Genomic DNA, 14,155 nt, shown 5'->3' on the forward strand with positions numbered 1-14,155 from the left:
ATATACTTTTAAAACAGTCAGATTCTATTCCATCACTGAACTATGTCCACAATCCTATAATGGATGGATCTTGCTATGTTGTGGTAGTTTGTTTACCTGGATGTTTCTCTACCTGATACTGAGATGCTTGAGGACAAGTGTATGTCCACTTGGTGGTAGTAATACCCACATTTTCTTTCACTTTTTTTTTCTTTTTTTTTTGAGGGGGAACATCTTGTTTCTGCCTGGTTTTGAACTGGGGACTTTCATGTGTGAGGTGAAAGTGATAACCACTACACTACAGAAACCAACTTTATACCCACATTTTCCCTATGTGTCAAGGAAGATGTCTAAAGAAATATGGGTATCTAGAACTTCCAAGTCTTTTTCAGTAAAGACTGAACATACAAAGATCATAAACTTTATTAGTAGGGAAATTAAAAATAAAACACTAGCAGACTGTGAAGGTCAAGACAGTGGCTACCCCTGATGGTGGTGGGCAGTGCATGTCTGCATGAGGCAGGGGTGCACTGGTGTTCAGGAAAGGATTCTGTGCTGGACCCACAGTGTGTTCACTTTATGAAAATTCATAGAGCTATATGCTCATTGTACACTTTCCTATATGTATATAACCCTTCAATAAATTATTGAATTACTGAGCTCTTAGAAAAGAATAGCTGCCTATTATTTTTACCTCTGAAATTGGCAAACATTAAAGAGCTAACACCAATTGTGGATGAAGACATGGTGAAATGGATATTCTAATTGTCCTTAGGAGGGTAAATTGGTAGTCACCAATTATTATTATTGGTAGTCACTTTCTGATATTTGAATTATAGCTAAAAATTCTTTGCCTAATAACCAGCTTAATGCTGCACATATTTTCTTCTATATTTTATCCTATAAATTTATAATTTTTAAATTTTATATTCACAACTGATTCACTTGAATTAATGAGTCCTTGATCTCATTAACTCAGTATTACCTTGGGCAACGTGAGTAACTGTTCTAGGTCTATTAGTTTTTCAGTCTCTAAAATGAGGACCACATTTAATATAGGTACATTTAAGGTGGTCCTCAAAGCTTTGTGTATAGCACACAAGTAAAGTGGAATTACTGTCCTTGGTCAGGGGATTGATTATCCAGTCCTTGTCTTTAGTTTTCACTGTATAGGTAGTTTAAGAAGAGTTGGATCATGATAAAGAATCATTTGTTCCCTTTCTCTCTGTTCTCCATTGTAAAGTTTAAAGATTTAAAACAATGCCTGGCAAAAAAGTATCTCTAAATATTATCTATTCAGAATTGTCCTGAGGCCATTCCTTTCTAAAATCATAAGGCACAATCCCAGAAAATGACCAGTTTGTCTCTTCATTTTATTAACAGTCATAGAGCAAAAATATTTAGTTTCAGTAATCTATTTTATCAGTTTTTTTTTGCTTTCTGATATTTGAATTATAGCTAAAAGTTCTTTGCCTAATAACCAGCTTAATGCTGCACATATTTTTTCTATATTTTATCCTATAAATTTATAATTTTTAAATTTTATATTCACAACTGATTCACTTGAATTAATGAGTCCTTGATCTCATTAACTCAGTATTACCTTGGGCAACGTGAGTAACTGTTCTAGGTCTATTAGTTTTCCAGTCTCTAAAATGAGGACCACATTCAGTATAGGTACATTTAAGGTGATCCAAAGGGAAGGATAATTTGGTAATTAGTAATGAAAAAATAAACTATTAATTCCTATGTACTAGTAATCTATGTTGTAAAAAATGCTACATGTATACACAATGGAATGTGAAGATTTAATCACAGCATTGTTGATGTTAACAAAAATAGGAAACAACCTCAATGTCTACAACAGAGAAATGGTTAAGTCCTGGCATGGGGGCCCAAGTAGCTATTAAAGATATTTTGGAATCTTAAAGTGTGGGGGGGGAAATTGCTGAGCAATATGTAAAATATGTACCATTTTGTTGAAGGAACAAATTCCAAATCATTTGTATATCTGCATAAACTAGAAAAATAAAGGTCTATTCAAAGTGATTTTAACTTACATTTCCCTAATCATTAATGAGCCTAGGGATCTTTCTGCATATTTGTTTGACATCCATCTATTATTTTCTTTGGTAAATTGTCTATGTAGATACAGTACCCAGTTTTTAAAAATTAGTTGTTTAATTATGAGTTTTGAGAGTTTTGTTTTGGTACTGGGGATTGAACTCAGTGTCACTCGACCACTGTGACACATCCCCAGCCTTATTTTTGTATTTTATTTAGACATGGGGTCTCTCTGAGTTGCTCAGCACCTCACTTTTTGCTGAGGTTGGCTTTGAACTTGTGATCCTCTTGCCTCAGCCTCCTGAGCTGTTTTGGACTACAGGCGTACGCCATTGCACCTGGCTTGAGAGGTTTTTATATATTCTGGTTAAGTCCTTTTCAGAAATATGATGTGCAAATATTTTCTCCTGTTATTCTGCAGTTTGTCTCTTCAATTTTTCCCCTAGATATTCTTTTGAAGGCCCATTTATTTTTCCCCAAAATTACTTGCTCTTCTCTAGGTGGCTCACATCCTCCCCTCCCTTGTCTTCCATGAAGACAGTATATAAATTTCTGGATGTCACTGGATTTTGGGGGTATTCACTTATTTTTTCATGTTATGCTCCCATGCATGTAATAAATGTATGTTTCTTTTTTCCTGTTAATCTGTCTGTTGCCAGTCTATTTCATAGACTCAATTATCAGATTGTCAGAGAGTGGCAGCAAAATATTCCTTCCCTTACTGTTATCAGCTCTATAAGCAGAGGATGTAGAGTAGAGGATGATGGGAAGTTTTCAGGAAAAACTAGAATCCTATGTATTGTAAGAAATGAGAAAAGAGCAGGAGGGTTGGGCGTGACACTGGTGAATGATGTGAAAGGCTTTTATAGCTAGGAGTCCTTGATCTCATTAACTCAGTATTACCTTGGGCAACGTGAGTAACTGTTCTAGATCTATTAGTTTTCCAGTCTCTAAAATGAGGACCACATTCAGTATAGGTACATTTAAAGTGGTCCTCAAAGCTTTGTGTATAGCACACAAGTAAAGTGGAATGATTTACTGTCCTTGGTCGGAAGATTGATTATCCAGTCCTTGTCTTTAGTTTTCACTGTATAGGTAGTTTAAGAAGAGTTGGATCATGATAAAGAATCATTTGTTCCCTTTCTCTCTGTTCTCCATTGTAAAGTTTAAAGATTTAAAACAATGCCTGGCAAAAAAGTATCTCTAAATATTATCTATTCAGAATTGTCCTGAGGCCATTCCTTTCTAAAATCATAAGGCACAATCCCAGAAAATGACCAGTTTGTCTCTTCATTTTATTAACAGTCATAGAGCAAAAGTTTTTAGTTTCTTTTTTTTTTTAATGTAATACTGTTTATTTAACTTCAAAAACATTTCAGCATTCTAAACATACAAAAAATAACATAACGTTGCAAATTGCATTTAAGTACAGAAGGTTCTTGAACTTTCATTGATGCAGTAGCTCTTTGCTTTGCTGACAATGAAGAGTTCTACAGTTTGTTTGAAAACAAAGTTTAAAATCTACCGTACTTAACTAAAAAAAATTCAAACACTTCTCATGCCAGCTGACCCCCCTTTTTCCACAACTAAGAAAGGCAGCAGAATGCTATATCACTATATACAAAAACAAGACAACCTGAAGCTAAATGGATGCCCACCGCAGTGTCAACAGGTCCAGCCTCACAGTGCACGCCCTGAGCTACGGCCCCTCCAAAAGGCATCTTCCCCCCACAGCCTCAACGCCAAGTAAGGAGCATCAAGAGTTTGTCTCGGTTGTTTTGTTCTTTTTACAGACTATAGATATGTACAGTTGATAACTGAGGATTTCTAGCCAATAACCATATAGTTAACACCACCTTACAAATTAAAAAAAAATGCCAGAAACATCTTCAAATGCCTTGTCACACCAACAGCAAAGTGCACAGAGTGAGGAGAACACGAGAGTGCCTTTTCATTTTAAAAATATTTGGAAATATGTACAACTTTGATACAGTTTTAGGGTGCTCTGGACACCCAGGGCCACTTCATGTAAACCACTGACAATTTCTAGAGCATTTTGAGAGACTACAATATGATCGTGATCAAATTCTGAAATTAAACCTAATGAGAGTAACAGACACATCTCAAATAAGGTGTGTCAATCATGGCGCTCCCCTACTCTAAGGTATTCACAAGAAGACGGATAAACAGTTTTTTTATTCATCCTCCTCCTCCTCCTCCTCCTCTTCTTCTTCCTCCTCTTCCACTTTTTTCCGGGCAACGTTAGCAGGACCCTTTGTGCCATCAAACTTTCCTTTAGACTTATAGTCAGCAACATCCTTCTCGTATTTCTCCTTCAGCTTTGCAGCCTTAGTGATGTATGGCTGCTTTTCACTGTCACTTAAGTTATTCCACATCTCACCCAGCTTTTTTGCCACATCTCCAATGGAGATACCAGGATTTGTGGACTTGATCTTGGGGCGGAATTCTGAACAGAACAAGAAGAATCCAGACGGTGGTCTTTTGGGGGCATTAGGGTCCTTTTTCTTCTTGCCTCCCTTAGCTGGTCCATAGTCCTTCATTTCCCGATCATAGCGTACTTTATCTGCCTTTGCCATTTCATCAAATTTAGATTTCTCTTTCCCAGACATTGTCTTCCACCTCTCAGAGCACTTCTTGGAAAATTCTGCAAAATTGACAGGGACTTCTGGATTTTTCTTCTTATGTTCTTCTCTGCAAGTCTGCACAAAGAAGGCATAAGCAGACATCTTGCCCTTTGGTTTCTTGGGGTCACCTTTAGCCATCCTGACTGTATTGTTCGCTAGTCTGGGCAGTGCAGGGCACGACGCCAGTTTTTAGTTTCAGTAATCTATTTTATCAGTTTTTTTTGCTTTCTGATATTTGAATTATAGCTAAAAATTCTTTGCCTAATAACCAGCTTAATGCTGCATATATTTTCTCCTATAAGTTTATAATTTTTAAATTTTACATTCACAACTGATTTACTTGAATTAATTTCATGTAAGGTATAAGGTATAGATCAAATTTCATTTCTTTGTATATGAAAATCCAATTGTACTAGCACCCTTTATTGGACACTGTTTTTTCCACTGACTTGTCTTTGCATCTTTGTCAAAAAAATAAAGTCAACTGACTAATTTGTGTGTATTTCTCTTATCTCTCTTTATATCAGATTGATCCATATGTCATTGTAACAGTATGTTCCAAAGCTACTTTCTTTCAATTGGTACAAGTCAGTCTTGAAATTAGATAATGTGTCATTCAAATTTGTTATTTCTCAAAATTTTTTTTTTTACTAATTCTGGCTTCTTTGTATTTTAATTTTTTAAATGTAAAAAGTAAAATTTAAATTTATCTTAACTTATAAATGTGTGTATATTATATGTATATTGTGGTGTGTGTGTGTGTGTGTGAGAGAGAGTATGGGGAATTGAACCCTGGGCCTCACACATGCTAGGTAAGCACTCTACCATGAAGCCATATCTCCAACCCAACTGATACAAAAAAAATACAAAAATTTTACATATTTATGAGGTAACATGTTTAGATACATGTATACATTTGTATAAGCTTTAGTCAGGATAAACAAATGTATCGAGACTTTTTATATAACTTTTAGAAATAAGCCTCTTGTTATCTATAAAATAAACTTCTTGGATTTTTATTGGCATTTCAGTGTGTGAGTAGATCAAATTGAGGACAACTGACATTGAGTATTCCAATTCATGAACATGATACACTTGTCCCTTGGTATTTATGTAGGGTTGGTTCTAGGATTCCTGCGGATACCAAAATCTGCAGATGTTCAAGTTCCTTATATAAAATGGTGTAGTATTTACATAAAACTTACATATGTCCTCCATTATACTTTAAATTATCTTTATATTACTTATAATACCTAATACAATGTAAATAGTTTGTATTCTATGTTAGGGAATAATAACAAGAAAATTCTGTAAATGTTTAGTACAGATACATTTTTATTTCTGAATATTTTCAATCTGTGGCTGTTTGAGTCCATGGATGTGGAACCCACAGATATGGTGGGTCAGGTATATAGTATAGCTTTCCACTCTACTTAGGTCTCCTTTGACTTGTTTCATGAGTGTTTCGTAGTTTTAAGAATACAGATACTTAAGATATTTTATTAGATTTATGCCTAAATAATTCATTTTTGTTTGTGCTATTGTACATGATGTTTAATTTTTTAAAACTTTTATTACTATGGCTACTATATAGAATTACAATTGGGTTTCTATATTGACCTAATTGGCCTGTTTTCTGCAGTATTGCTGAACTCTGTAGTCCTATTTTTTTTTAATATTCTTTAGTTGTAGATGGACATAATACCTTTATTTTTATTTATTTATTTTTATGTGGTGCTGAGGATTGAACCCAGTGCCTCACACGTGCCAGGCAAGTGCTCTACCACTGGACTACAACCCCAGCCTCCTTGGGGGTTTTTCATAGATTCTTTGGAGTTTTCTATGTAAATATTTATGTCTTATGGATAGAGACAGTTTATTTTTAAATCTATATGCTTTTAACATCTTTTCCTTGCCTTAATGCACTGGCTGGTACATCCAATATGTGAAATAAACTGGTAAGACAGGACATGTTGCCTTGTTTCCAACCTTAAGGGGAAAACTTTCAGTCTTTCACCACTAAGTATAATGTTTGAATAGGATTTTATGACTCATTTTAAAGGAATTCCTTTCTATTCTTGATTTCAAAGAGTTCTGACTTTTAATATCACGAACAGATATTGAATTTTGTCATATTTTTTATATCTCCTGGGATGATCACATGATTATTCTTTTTAAATCTGTTTATAGCATGATTTACACTGATTGATTTTAAAATTCTGAGCCAACCTTGCGTACTTGGGATAAAATCTAGTTGGTCATGATGTAGTATTCTTTTTGTTGAGAATTTTTACATCTGTTTTCAAGATGGATATTGTGATTTTCTTGTATTGTCTTTGGTATTTAGGTATTAGGATGGTTCTGGTTTCATAAAATGAATTGGGAATTGCTTTCTCCTCATCAGTTTTCTGAAAGAGATTGTGTATATTTGGTAGTAGTTCTTTTTAAATGCAAAATTGGGCAATGAAACCTTCTGAGGCTGGAGTTTAGTATGCTGGCAGGTTTTAAACTACAAATTTAATTTCTTTATTACCTACAAACTAATAAAGCTTTCTATCAAGTAATCAGTCCATTTGATCTAAGTTGTAGGATTTCTTGGTATAAAGAATTGATCCTAATACCCCTTTATTATTCTTTTTTAAAAAATTTTATTTTTTATTTGTAGATGGACACAATCCCAGCCCCCCTTTATTATTCTTTTAATGACTATGGGATATGTCCCCTCTTTCATTTCTGATATTGGCAGTTTGTGTCTTTCTTCATGTGGTCAGTCTGCCTTGAAATATACCCATTCTATTGTCCCCACATTCAGGTCCCAGCTTGAATTTTTTAAAAAAATTTCTCTATCATTTCTCTGCTTTCAGTTTCATTCATTATTCCTTTCCTTCTCCTTTCTCTTCCCCTCCCCTCCCCTCCCCTCCCCTCCCCTCCTCTTCTCTTCTCTTCTCTTCTCTTCTCTCTCTCTCTCTCTCTCTCTTTCTTTCTTTCAGCTAGGGATTGAACTCAGGTCCTTGTGCATGCAAGACAAGCACTCTTCCAACTGAGTTATATCCCCAGCCCTCCTTCTGCTTTTTAAAAAATATTTAATTTACTTTAATTTTTCCAGATTTTTAAGGTAAAGACTTGAATTAAAGATTTGAGGTCTTCCTTATTCTTTACTATAAATATACAAGGCTATAAATTCCTCTTAGCGCTGCTTTAGTTGAAATCAATTATTTTGTATGTTTTGTTTTCATTTTAATCAAATTCAAAATATTCTAATTTCAATGAGATTTCCACTTTGACCCTGGATTATTCAGAAGTGTCTTATTTAATTCTAAATATTTGGGGACTCCCCAATCATTCTGTTATATATTTATACTTTAATTAAATTATGGTCAGAGAACATACTTGTATGATTTCTGTTCTTTTAAATTTGAGGCCAGAATATGATCTGTCTTGGTGAATATTCCATTGTGCACTGGAAAAAGTATATATTCTTCTTTGTTGGGAGAGTGGTCTATAAAGTCAAGTAGATCAAGTTGGCTGATAATGTTATTCAGATCTGCTATAACTTTATAGATTTTTTTTTTGTCGTCTTGTTCCTAGGGATATTTTTGAGGTCTCCAGCATAAATTGTGTATTTGTCTATTTCTCCTTTCAGTTCTTGGTTTTACTTCACATATTTTATTAAAACTGGGAATCGGTGTTTATCCAACATATTTATTTTTTAAAGCAGCTTTAGTTTCCCAGCAAAATTAAGAAGGTAAAGAGATTTCTGATAAACTCCCTGTTCCCATAGATGCATAACCTCTTCCATTATCAACATCCCTAACCAGAGTGATTGGTCTGCCTTGAAGTTTATCAATTTAATTACCATCCCCCCAAAAAACCCCAGCATCAACATTACTGATTTTCTCTACTGTTTTTTTTTGTTGTCCATTTCATATGTTTTGTTTCCTGCCTTCTGCTTGTACCTCCTGTTACAATTGATGAACTTCATTGATACATCATAATCATCCACCAGTTAATTATAGTTTATGTTGGGATTCACTCTTGATGGTAGGTATCCTATGGTTTGGATAAATGCATATTGATATGTATCAATCATTATAATATCACACTGAATATTTTCACTGCCCTAAAAATTATCTGTGCCCTGACTATTCATCCCTTATCCCTAACTTTATGTATTTTGTAGTTTTATTGATAGGTATATAAACACTTAGGATTGTCATATCTTTTTGCACTAAACCTATCATTGTATTTGATCCTCTTTATCTCTGGTAGTATTTATTGTTCTTAGGTCTTTTTCAGCTGTTAATATAACTACTTTCAGTGTCTTTATAGTGTTTACAAGGAATGTTTTGTATTATTTTGTTTTTCATAGCTATAATAAAATACCTGAAACTGAGAACCTTATAAAGAAAAAACATTTTTTAGTTTGCAAGTTTTGGAGTCTGAAAGTCCAAACAGAATTATATTGACCTTCTTGACTATGTCATGTCATGGTGGGTGGCAACATGGCAGGAGTGTGTACAAGAAGGAGAAAGATCAATCACATGGAAAGACAGGAAGCTAAAGAGAAACCAGAAAAGGATCAAATTTACTCTTTTATAACAAACCTCTCTTGAGACTTAACCATTGGGAGCCTCCCTTAGAACTGATGTAGTTCTCATGGGAGTGCCCCCAATGACCCAATTACTTTGTACTAGACTACACCACTTGCCATGTTCTACAATCTCCTAATGTTTCCACACCAAACCCTTTAGAGACAAACTACATCCAAACCATAGTAGTTTTCCTATTCTTTTACTTTGAGCCTAAGACTATATAATTTAAAAGATTTTTTTTTCCCCTAGGGAGTCTTACCTTTCTTATTCTATCAAAAACCTCTGCCTTTTCATTGATGTATTTAGACCATAGATATGTAATATTATTATTGATACAGATGGCTTATGTATAAAATCTTAACTGTTTTTTTATTTATCTATCTGTTCTTTGTTTCTTTTCACTGCATTCATGTTAATTAAACATTTCCATTATTCTCTTTTATCATTACTTTTCATTCATTATTTATGCTTTTTTTTTTTTAAAAAAAACCTTTACTAGTGTTTAAAGTATGCATCTTTAATCAATCAGAGGTCACCTTCTAATATTTCTATACTACTTCACATTATTAGTATTATTTCTGCACTGGGGATTGAACCCAGGGGCACCCTATTACTGAACTATACCCCCAGGCTCTTTTACTTTTTTATTTTGAGACAGGGTCTCGATAAGTTGCTGAGGATGGCCTTGAACTTGGAATCCTCTTGCCTCAGCCTCCTGAGTAGCTGGGATTTCAGGCATGCATCGTTACACCTTGCTCCTTCACATTCTTTGTGCTATCATTATATTATGTTTACTTTTACATGTGAATTTATAATGCACTTTTACTATTTTTTGATTTGGTTAGTTGGTTATATTTTAGAGCAATTGACAACATGAAAACATTTGTTTTACCTTCAGTTATTCTATTTCTAGTGTTCCTTATTTCTTTGTATAGATCCACTTTTCTGTACAGTATCTTTTTCATTCTGCCTATAGACTTTCTTATGGATGCATTAGATATGCTAAAAATGAATTCCCTAAGTTGTTTTCCCCAGACACATTTTTTTCTTTATTATTGAAAGATATTTTTATGGGGTATAGAGTTCTAAATTGACAAATTCTTCTTTCTTTCATCCATTAAATATGTCACACGAATTTTATCTATCTTACATTATTTCCAACAAAAAGTCTATTATAATTCTTACCTTTGTTCTATAAGAACACGTGTGAGCCCTCCCCTCCCCCGCCAATTGCCTTCAGTATTTCTCTTTGTCTTCTTTTCTCAGTAATATCAATATAATATATCTAGGTGTGTAGGAGTTTTATGGAAGGGCTGGGCAATACTTCGTGTCCTCTGAGCTTCTTGGGTCTGGGATTTGTTACTTTCATTAGTTTTACAATATCCTTAGCCAGTATTTCTCTTAATTTTTCACCTGTTCCTTTCTCTGTCTCTTCTCCTGGGATCCCAATTACACATATGTTGGATCATTTGGTATTTTTGCTGGAGCTCTTGGGTGCTCTGTTCTTTTCAGGCTTTCTGCTCTTTGTTTTTCATTTTTGCATGATTTCAACTGACAATCTAACATTTAAGTTGATAGATTCTTTCTTAGACTTTATTTCATGTATGGATGATCTGGTTAAAGACATTCTTTATCTTTATTTCTTTGTTTTTCCATTTTAGCATTCTCTTTGGTACTTTCTTATAGTTTCTATTTCTGTGCTGAAATTACTCACATGAATTTGTATGTTGTCCGCATTTTTCATTAGTGCCTTTAGCATATTAATCATAGCTATTTAAAATTTACTGTCAGATTATTTCAATATCTGAGTCATATTTAAGTCTGATTCTAATGACCATTAGTCTTCTGGGTATGAGTTGTCCTTTCTTGTCTTTTTCTATGCCTCACAACTTTTGTGTCTTGGAAGCTAGCCATCTTGAGTAGGAGAGTAGATGCTGAGGTCAACAGTTTTTAGTGTCTGGTAACTGGCACACCTCTCCTTCTGCTAGACTTTCATTGTGGGGATTTGAGTTAATCTAGTTAGTAGTTGGGCAAGGTTTAAGTCTTGCAGTTGCTATGGTTACTGTTGTTAGGTTAAAGGCTTCCAATTCCTCTTGTAACATTGTGTGTTTAAGATAAGGATTGGTTATCCAGAGGATCTTGTGGGATTTCCCGCCTCTATATGTAGTCCAACCTCAGTTTTTTAAAAATATCTTTATTTTTTAGTTGTAGATGGATAATACCTTTATTTATTTATCTTTATGTGGCGCTGAGGCTTGAACCACATACTAGGTGAGTGCTCTACCACTGAGCCTGAGTCCCAGCCCCGCAACCTCAGTTTTCATTCTTCCCCTTGTTTGTACTCACAGAGGATCTCATTCCATTTCTTGTTCTGTCCTCCCTTCTCCCAGAACTATTCTTTTGTTACTTGCTACTTAATACTTATCAGTCTAGGGAGGGTTCTGGTTTAGTCTTAGGCTGAGGTAGTTTTTCTGTCTCTGGGGCTTAGAGGAGGACCTCCTAGGTGCTCCTGGATCTCCCTGGGGTGGGCAGCATCTTTTAATGCTCCTCCCCCAGGGATAAGGGGTTTTAATTCAACTTCTTTTATTTTAATTTGGAAATGGAAGTTTTGGGGTTACAGTCTCCAGTCACTTCAGTATATTAAAGCATAATTCATATCACACATGGAAAAGCCAGATGTTGGGTTGATCCTTAATGTTACAAAGAACCACAGTCATGTTTCCCTTAGTTTTTTCTTTGGACAATCAAACTTGAAGGAATTTATGTCCATTGACAGTAGTCCTAAGTGGTTTGGGAAATTGGTGGGCCTCATTCTGTACTAGAAAGTTTTTCTGTCAGGCTGTCTTGTGGCCAGGAATAATCTTGTTGGTCTGTCCTCAGCACCAAAAGCTGTTGCAATGTAAAACATTTTAATTTTTTTCTGGCATATGTATAGGCCTAAAAGAAATGACTACTAAAAGTTTTCAAACTAGATTATAAATGGTTTTGCTATGAAGGAAAGATTCCTTTCTTTTTAGTACTTAGTTAATTTTTATCTGGCTTATCCTGGGAGTGTCAAGGAATTTTCTTGACACTGTTCTTGGATTAACAAATGGACAGATGTGTGGAACTTATTAGTCAGTTCAATTGGTTCTGTCTTGAGCTCACTTTCCAGAGATCTTCAGCCAAGACTATTATTCAAGTGGATACAATGGCGAGGTACATGTTGCTATATACTAAACTGCTTTGAGGGTGCAAACAGAATACAAGGTTAAAATGGCTGGAAGGCAGAGCTAGTGTCTCCCTGTGGGGTAAAGGGCAGGCAGTTTTGCTTGTAGTCAGTTATTAACTCTAAGCTCAGGTTCCTCTGCTGTTATACAAACCCCAAATCTATCTGGGCTCCTTTGCATCACCCCCACAGGACTTGAGGTGAGGAATACTAGTGTGAATGGGAAACTCATGTTGCTCCATATCCTGTTTGTGATACAGTCCATTGTCTCCAACCCAAAGTCTCCTCTTAGAGTTTCTTCCAGCACCCATGAAACTGCAGATTAACTGCAAGTAGGGCAGAATCTCAGACCCTTCATAGTTTTTGAAAATTGTCCAGCTTGAAGAAAAAACCCAGAAAAATAGAGGGAAAAATATCACTTTTCATATTATCATTCAAAGGTCATAACTTTGTATACTGCTTTCCATTCTTCCAAATATGCTCAGCTCTCTTATCTTTGGATGCACATCCAAGGATTCACCAGACTGCAGGTTAAAAATATTAGGAGGAAAAATGAAGTCTGTATCAAACATGTCCAAACTTTTTTCTATCATTATTCCCTAAGCAATACAGTATAACAACTGTTGACATTGCATTGACAATGTATTAGATACTATAAGTAATCTAGAGATGATTTAAAGTATACAGGAGTATGTATGTAGGTTCTATGCAAATACTACGTCATTTTATTTAACAGACTTGAGCATCTATGGATATCAGTATCTGTGGACAGTCCAGAACCAATCCCCCATGGATACTAGGGTTACTATGCATTTTAACAAAAGTTTCATCTTTATAAAAATCATATCCTGCTTTCAAAAATCAATATTAATCTGATTGTACAAGCAATTCAAGATAATTGTAGAAAATTGGAAAATTTAATAAGAATATTTATTAGTATGCTTAATGCCCAGAGATGGAGTCCCTACTATTATATTGTGTATCTGCTTCTAATATTTTATACATTTTTAAAGAAAAATATAATATTTTTTTCACCTAACATTGTGTCTTATGTACATTCCCATTCTGTTAAATATTGAATAGTCTTTCTTGCTTTAGTGAATACAGTATCTCATTTTCTGGATGCCCATGTTATCATCTGGACATCATTTGGATGTCCATATAATCATCTTAAAATGATTCTTTTAATCAATTTTGGAAATTATCTCTTTTTTGTTTCTGTTTCATTCTCATTCATGCATTCATGTTCTCTCAGGATTGCACTTTTATATTAGAAATTTTTAACATTTCTAAGTGTTTCTTAGGATCTTCCTGTATTTTTCATTCCTTTAAAAAATTTTTTTAGTCATAGATGGACACAATATTTTTATTTTATTTATTTAGTTTTATGTGGTGTTGAGGATCGGATGCAGTACCTCACACATGCTAGGCAAATGCACTACCACTGAGCCACAACTCCAGCCCCTTGTCTCTCCATTCTTCACTGGATATTTTATTTTGATTTATCTTTCAGTTTATTAGTATTTATTCAGCTAAGTATAGTGTGATTTTAAATTCATCCTTTAAATTAATTTTTTTAGTTACTGAATTTTCATTTGATTCTTTTTATAGTTTTATTATATGCTGATATTGTTTTATATCTTTTAGTTCCTTAAACGTATTAATGG

General features: G+C 34.4%; 1 protein-coding gene and 1 pseudogene across 1 annotated transcript in view; one reads left to right on the plus strand and one right to left on the minus strand.

Annotated features, from left to right (window-relative positions):
* Cryl1 (crystallin lambda 1) overlaps positions 1–14,155 on the plus strand; it is a 142,267-nt gene that overhangs the window by 68,968 nt on the left and 59,144 nt on the right. The gene's annotated exons all lie outside the window — the stretch shown is intronic.
* LOC114097637 (high mobility group protein B3 pseudogene) lies at positions 4,239–4,840 on the minus strand (annotated as a pseudogene).

This window comes from Marmota flaviventris, chromosome 4, assembly GCF_047511675.1.
Source record: "Marmota flaviventris isolate mMarFla1 chromosome 4, mMarFla1.hap1, whole genome shotgun sequence".
NCBI classification, from domain to species: Eukaryota; Metazoa; Chordata; class Mammalia; order Rodentia; family Sciuridae; genus Marmota; species Marmota flaviventris.